At 36.8% G+C, this 7,993-nt stretch overlaps 1 protein-coding gene across 1 annotated transcript in view; it reads right to left on the minus strand.

Moving 5' to 3' along the window:
• ATP6V1A (ATPase H+ transporting V1 subunit A) overlaps positions 1-7,993 on the minus strand; it is a 61,070-nt gene that overhangs the window by 52,728 nt on the left and 349 nt on the right. The window contains exon 2 of the mRNA XM_067034635.1: positions 7,574-7,735. The gene's annotated coding sequence lies outside the window, so the exon portion shown is untranslated. The remainder of the gene's footprint in view (positions 1-7,573; positions 7,736-7,993) is intronic.

Raw genomic sequence — 7,993 nt, forward strand, 5'->3', positions numbered from 1 at the left:
ATATGCTCTATTATCTCCAAGGCAGAAAACATTTATGGAGGACTTAAAATCCATACCAAAAATAAAATTTGTAACCCTATCTGGTAATGCCTATCACTTTCCTGTACATTTTTAATGACAACTTCGTATTGGATGCCCATGGGTTATCACATACACAAAATTAAGGAGAATTTATGGAATTAGCAGGGTAATTTATACACTTTCCCCTCAGATACCTAAGTAATTAAGACAAAAAAAATTTCAGACAATTACCATTTCTGGCCATTTCAAATGGAATTCTTCCTTTTGTTAATTCCTTCTTTGCCTAACAGATCTTTTAATTAATTAATTAACTTATAAATTAATTTCTGGCTGTGTTGGGTCTTCATTGCTGTGTGCAGCAGGCTTTCTCTAGTTGCGGCGAGAGGGGAGGCTTCTCTTCATTGCGGTGCACGGGCTTCTGCTGCGGAGCACAGGCTCTAGGCATGTGGGCTCAGCAGTGGCGGCTCGTTGGGCTCCAGAGCGCAGGCTCAGTAGTTTTGGCACACGGGCTTAGTTGCTTCATGGCATGTGGGATCTTCCTGGACCAGGGCTCGAACCCGTGTCTCCTGAACTGGCAGGTGGATTCTCAACCACTGCGCCACCAGGGAAATCCCTTCTTTTTTAAAAAGGTAGTTTTTTCTAATTACAGAAACACTACATGTTCATTGTAAAAATAAAACCACATAATACAGAAAAGGGTAAGAAAATAAAAACCACCTAAAATGCCCATCCATGTACTGAGGTAACCACTAAACATACACTTTGGTGACTATCCTTTCTGCAATTCAACTTGTACAGATACGCACAAACATGTAGTTTTATGCATGTGTTATTGTGAATACCCTGCCTTTTTTTCTTTGTCTTTCTGTTTTCCTTTGCTTACTTCCTCCTTCCAGTGTTGACAGTCATATAGGCATATACAAAACTCATGGTGTTTTTCAGCTGTTTAACAAAAATGGGATCTCGTTACATATATTTCTCTAAACTTTGCCTTTCTCACTTAAGATACGCGATGGATCCTTTTAGGATGTATTTGGAAATCCTTTCGATTCACCAGTATGGATTTAACTCCTACTTTTAATGGACTTTAAAAACATAAAATCTATAAGTTATATATCAATACTCCTACTGACAGACATTCCCTTTGTTCCCAGGTTTTTGCTACTTCAAACATTGCTTCAATGGACATTCATGTGAACACTTGCCACTTACTGGTGTTTTTATTCTAAGGAAAAGAGTCCATACGTTGGGATTGCTGGATGGAAGAATATGTATTTTTAATATTAACAGACATTGCCTGATTGTTTACTAAAAAAAAACTGTAACAATTTACATCTCTGTAACAATTTACATCTCCACTAGCATTTTATGAGAAAATCTTTTACCACACATCCCTGCTAGCGGTAGGTTTACCACTTAATTTCTGTTAATCAGAAGAAAATTTTCATTGTTAGTATACTGATTACTAGTGAAGTTATACATCTTTTCATAAGTTTGTTGAATGTTTGGATTTCTCTTCTTGAAGTTCTGGTCATATGCTTTACCCATGTTTCTATTGTGTGGACTTTTTCTTAATATGTAAAAGTTCTGACAAATGTTAACTTTCTTATACATATTTCAATTTTTTTTCAATCTGGCCTTTGTCCTCTATTTTTGCCATTGAAAAATTCTTCATTTCTATATGTTCTCATACACCTATGTTTACTTTTATGACTTTCAGATTTCCAATCTTGGTTTAAAAGGTCATCACTACATCTAGATTGTATATATAAAAAAATTTTAGGAATTAATATTTTTAATATTTTATTTAAAATATATAAGGTGTTTTTTTTTTTTTTTTTTTTTTTTTTTTTTTTTGCGGTATGCGGGCCTCTCACTGCTGTGGCCTCTCCCGTTGCGGAGCGCAGGCTCCGGACGCACAGGCTCAGCGGCCATGGCTCACGGGCTTAGTTGCTCCGCGGCATGTGGGATCTTCCCGGACCAGGGCACAAACCCGTGTCTCCTGCATCGGCAGGCGGATTCTCAACCACTGCGCCACCAGGGAAGCCCCCAAAATATATAAGTTTTTAATCCATCTTGAAACTAGTTTCTGCATATGCTGCAAAGTACTGGCTCAAGTTAATTTCTTCCAGACAGACAAGCTGTGTGTTACATTTACTATCTATGTCCCTGTTTTCCCCACTGGACTGAAATATCACTTCACCATGTATTAAATTCTTTTATATGCTGGGATTTACTTCTGCTTTTTAAAATTTTGCTGAGCTTACAGAGGCCTAAAAACATACCTGCACCTATAAACTTAAATAACGTAGTCAGTTATCTGGATAAGTCAAAACATTTTCACTTAGGATATCCAAGTAATTAAGAAGAAATCATCATTTAAATGCCTTAATTCTCCATACCAAATTAAAAAATTGCCCAAAGAAATAAACAGTGATTGTAGGAACTCAAATATAAATTTTAAAACTTTCTTAAATCTCCTAATCTGACTTATTTCGATGCATTTCTGTCCATCTTTTTCAAAATGTATATACAATCATTACTACACATACAGTTTCTGTATCATGCCCTTTCTTCAATTTTATAAGTGTTTTCTAATTTAGTCTTCTCTATTCTATTTTTAAATAAACACTTAAAAGAATTAAACTAAGAAATAACTGAAACAAAACAGTCTGGTTGTTTTTCATTGCTCAAGCACATGTGGAGCTCTTTTGCATTGTATCATGCATTACCCATTTTATTCTCAATGAAATAAGCTTCACTGTTTTTCAGAAAAGAAATAAAACATGGCATGTTGTTGATATAATTTTTTAAAGGTTTGTCAATGAAAGAACAACCGTTTCTACAGATAGCATTAAGATTCAGAAAAACACTGAAAATTTTATTGTAGTAGCTAGTCATAATATTGACACCAAAATAATAGCAACAAAAAAAACAGTTTAAATCTCAAAATATCTATGAAATACCACCAATTTTGAAGGCTAAGTGCAGTTGTGAAATTTATTAAACAGAGCTAACTACAAACAAATATAAAGGGGCGTTTCAAAAAAATTAATCATTAAATAATTTTATTCATAGTAGTAAGTAATTCTAAAGATGACTTTAATAGTTACAGGCAAAAATATTTATTACTATGAAAATATACATCTATTTCAGCTATCTTTATAAACACACACACACAATGTATATGTATTAACTATACATATAATATGTATATCCTATATATATATATAAAATAATACACTTATATAAACCGAAGTCACTTTCAGTTCACAACAGGAAACAAAGAAAATAGTAAACTTTTAAAGTCTCTACAGAAAAATTAAATGGAAAATATGGTTATTGATCATAATTTATTTCACTATAATAGAAAACTTGACATTAAAGACATTAAAGAGAATATTCAATAATCTCTTAATAAAATCTTTCCTTAGAACAAATGAGTTATTTTTTTCAGGACTAAGGTGAAACATAAACTCATGATAGCTACACTTCAATTATTGTTTAATTTACTGATATTTTCCAACACAAAACCACTAAACCTTGTGAATCATCAACCTAGGAAGGGAAAAATTTTACTCTAGTTCACGTCTCCATTGTGTTCTCTATATTCCTATGTCTACTTCAAGTGAGGATAAAAATAAGGCATAAAAACATTTAGAATAAAAGGCAGAAATTTTAAATATAAGCTAAACTCAAAAGTTCTACCTCTATAGGGTAGTATAATTTTAATATATTTCTATAATCCATTGTAGGGATAATAATTTAGAAATACAATATTTCCTTAAATTGATTCCACATATTAATGATCACAAGCTCTGGAAAATCTTTATAGAAAATATTAAGTCACTGCAGTTGCCAAAATAATAGACTTTATGTTGATATTTCTCAGCTCCTATTAATAAATCTATTTTAGAATATTTGCTAGAAGTACATTTTTCTTGCTATTTTTGGGTAATAGCCTCATTTCAAATTCTACTCCTTACTCCATACCCCAAACATGTTGCTCAATTTTACAGGATGTCTAAAAGTCTCCTTTAGAAATTCAGTATATAAAATCAAACTAGATAGCAGCAAAGTTAATTTTTTAGATGTACAAAGTATGTACTAGGCCCTCTGCACTCATGATCTAATTTAATAGTATCTATGGCATAGATTTAAACACGACGAAATTTAAGCTTAGATTAAGTAAATTGTCCAAGGTCACACAGCTTAAATAAGTGGTAAGGCCAGACTTGAACCCAGGTCTATAGGATCAGGAAATGCCACTTAGTTTTAAAAATACTTTCACATAGATTACCTAGGGTTTATCTCACTTGAAATCATAATACCCTTGATAGAAAGGTTCCTAAGTATCAAACCATAAGCCCCCATCCCCAACTTTACTTAAAAGCATATAGCTAAAGTGGCAGTACTTAATGATGATTTTTCTGACTTTTAGTCTAGTGCTATATCACATGTAGCCTGTACAGTGCCCCTTTTTTCAATAAACACAACTCACTCCTCTTCCCTTCCCTATCATGCAAACACATATGTTGTGAACATAAGTTGATCACTACATTAATAAAGTCCATCTGAGGTTTATATCTATTCTATTGACCATGATTTGGATGGTTACTATTAATAATTTATATTTCAAAGCTAATACCTAGTGCATACTCAGTAGGAGCTATGATCTGCAAGAACTTTAAAAGTAGTTTAATCTCCCTGTCCAACTGTCAAACACTCATTCAATAAACAATTTATTGAATGCCTATCAAGTACTTCGGCATCCTGGTGCTAAGGACACAACAGTAGAGACACTGTCCTTGAATTCCTAGGAGCTTTACAGTTTCCTAAGGAACAGCCCAGCAAACAGTAATTAAATACAACGTGCTAGAAATGAAAATAGAAGAATAGAAAATACTGTGTAGTAGTCTATAGAAGTGAGTGCCTAGTTCTGCCCACAGAGGAAAAAAGCATCTTGGTGGTGGCCATAATCTACAAAGGCAGTGAAATATAAGAAAGACCTCAGAATAAGCACACTAGAGGTGTCAGGGACCCGAACACAAAAAACCCCGTGTGCCATTTAATGTTGGACTACAGCACAATTCTCTAATGAATGTTAAGATTTCTACATATAGGAAATTCCCTGGTGGCCCAGTGGTTAGGACTTCACGCTTTCACTGCGGGTGGGGGGTGGGGGGGCGGTTCAGTCCAGTCCCTGGTCAGTGAACTAAGAACTAAGATCCCATGAGCCACGTGGCGTGGTCAAAAAAAAAAAAAAAGATTTCTGCATATAATACTCATAGATTGATAAAAAGCTCATCTCAGAAATGGTTTCCACACTTCATACCATTTGTTTGTGTGTGTAAATCGTGTATAACGTCAAAGCTCTTTTTCAAATTCAACTTTAGTAGCAATTTAGTCACCAATTCCTGCTGCCAATCTTCCAGATTTCATTAGTGGTCTAAATTATTGCTTTTGCAAGTTCCCTAAAATCAGGGGAATTGTGAAGTAAAATTGCAAACTCATTCAACCCCTTTCACATTGACATTTTCTCCTCTAGTACTCAATCCTTTTTAGACTGTTTTCTCTATTCCATTTTGGTCTCACCCAGACAGGACTGGTTTGGACTTCAAGAATTCCTCTTATTTGGTGGAATGTTACCTGGGCAATGAAGCAACACTGCTTACATTTTTCTCTCCTCTAGTGATCAGGGAACCTCACTCTGGAGCAAACTAATGAATAAAACTATATTTATATCGGTAGCAAACTAATGGATAAAACTATATTTATATCGGTAGCAAGCATACCGATACATAAACATCTCGAACAAATTAGTGCTTTTGTCCAATATAGTTTATATGCACAAAATGCTAAAACTGTAAATCATAACAGTGGCCTTCGTCATTACTTAGAGAAAGCAAGAAAGATCTTTAAGGTTATGTTTTCTAGTAATGAGCATCAAATAAGCGAGTTTCTCTATTTTGAACTTACCATAAAACATTTTGTTAAATTGATATTACTCTAGAATTTTAACTTCCCCCTTAACAAAATAAGACCAGTTTATTGCAGAGAATTTGGAAGATACCAGAAAAATAAAAATAAGTCAGTCATACCCACCACTCAAAGATAATGATTCCATCTTCCTCATTTTTCAGCTGTCTTTTTAATGGATTCTTCAATGACATGGGTTAGAAAACTCTAAGGCTTAACTAAGAATATAATTTTTTCAGATTAAGAAAAAGTGTAATTTAAATTTTAAAAATCAAATTTGTGATTTCTGTAAGGCCTTTCAATTTAAAAGAACCAAGGGACTTTCTGAGTTTGCAGTATAAACAAGAGTTTAACCCCAAACAGAAAAACACTCTTCCCTAAGGCACATTGTTTGGGGTCAAAACACTGGTTACTATATTACATGTGAAATGGGAGTACACTGGGTTGGGCAAAAACCTAAACAATCTTTTCTGCACTTTCAGAAAATACTGTTCATCAAAATCTGAAGAGGTCACCTGGAGTTTTACAAATGGGGAAAGCTAAGGGGGGATACAAATGTTACTTAATATAAATTTACCACTAGTCAAGGAATTGACTGGGAATGGCAATTAAGTAGGATTTTAGGGAGAAATGGCAAGAGGATGTCAAAGGCAGAAAATATGAAGTCAGCAATATCTCGACTTAACCTCCTTACCTTTAAGTTTATGGTCAAACACGTTAGTTTAATTATCTTTCCAGCCCAATTAGTTTCTGAAGAATTACTTCCCTTTCAGGGAGGTCACTTTTCCATAAGCTAGCCTGGCTCTCCTGCAGATCATGACACCGCCAACACCATCTTTCAACGCCTCCCCATTCAATCTAGACTGTCGCATTACCAACACCTCCTGTTTTGAAAGTAGTATATATTTATTCTTTCAACTGTCCTCTCCTTTTCTGCACCATTAAGTCAGAGAAGAGAAAGGTAAACAGCCACCTTTTACCCTTCCAGATCCATTCAAACCTTGTGGACATCTATAAAACGCCTCTCGCAGGAATATCAGATAAAAACTCAGAATTAACTGAGAATGCACATTCGGAAGCAAGCTTTACAGTGACTCCGCAGTGAGGGCCACATCAGTGACATTCTCTCCCAAGCTTGTCTCACAGGAGACGCCTCTGCCTCCGGGGTTTTCCTATCTCCCCGCTCCCCAGCCCGGGGCTGAAGGTAAAGACCTTACAAGGCCTCTGCCAAAGAACGGGTTTTGGGGATTGAGACCTGGAGGCTACTGCAGACCCCGAAGAATGCCTGAACCAATCCCACTATCCGAAGCCCCAAAGACTCGAAAGGGGAAGCATAATGGCGGCACTCACCCCAGCCCCGGGAAAGGTGGGCATGTGAACTCCTAGGTTGAAGGGGCAACCACAGTGAGGGAGCGGGTGTCAAGATAACTGGAGAAATGAGATCGCCAGTGCAGGATGACAGCGGGGAGAAGCCCGGGACATCAGAGGCCACCATTCACACTCTCCCTTCTCTTCCTCCTCCCACCTCTTCTCTTCTATCCCAACCAGCCGCCGGTTACCGGTCGCCACTCACCTGCGGGGCTCGAGATCCAGAAACTGCCGATCACCTACCCAGAGGCTCTGTCACTGTGGGAGGGGAAGTCTTCAGCTGCAGAGGGGGGGGCGGGTCTAGACAGTCACGTGACCCCGGGCTCCGCCCTGTTCTCCCCAACCGGGCTTGCCGTATCTCCGGCACCTGTATTTTCGCGGATCGTTTGAACATTAATTTTCTTGCGGTTAGATTTTACGAAAACAAAAACAAATCAGAAATATCCACAAAGATTATGTTGTAAAGTGCAACGTAGAAGGCGTGGGTAGAACGGGCTAAAGTGCATTACTAAGGAAGTGACGTTCACGCCGTGGTCTAGGGCCGGAAATGGCGATAGAGTTCCGCCCCCCTGGGGCCCGCCGGCAAAATCCCAGGCTTACGGGTTTGGGGCCATCACGTGATATC

This window comes from Kogia breviceps, chromosome 5 (assembly GCF_026419965.1).
Source record: "Kogia breviceps isolate mKogBre1 chromosome 5, mKogBre1 haplotype 1, whole genome shotgun sequence".
Lineage (NCBI taxonomy): Eukaryota > Metazoa > Chordata > Mammalia > Artiodactyla > Physeteridae > Kogia > Kogia breviceps.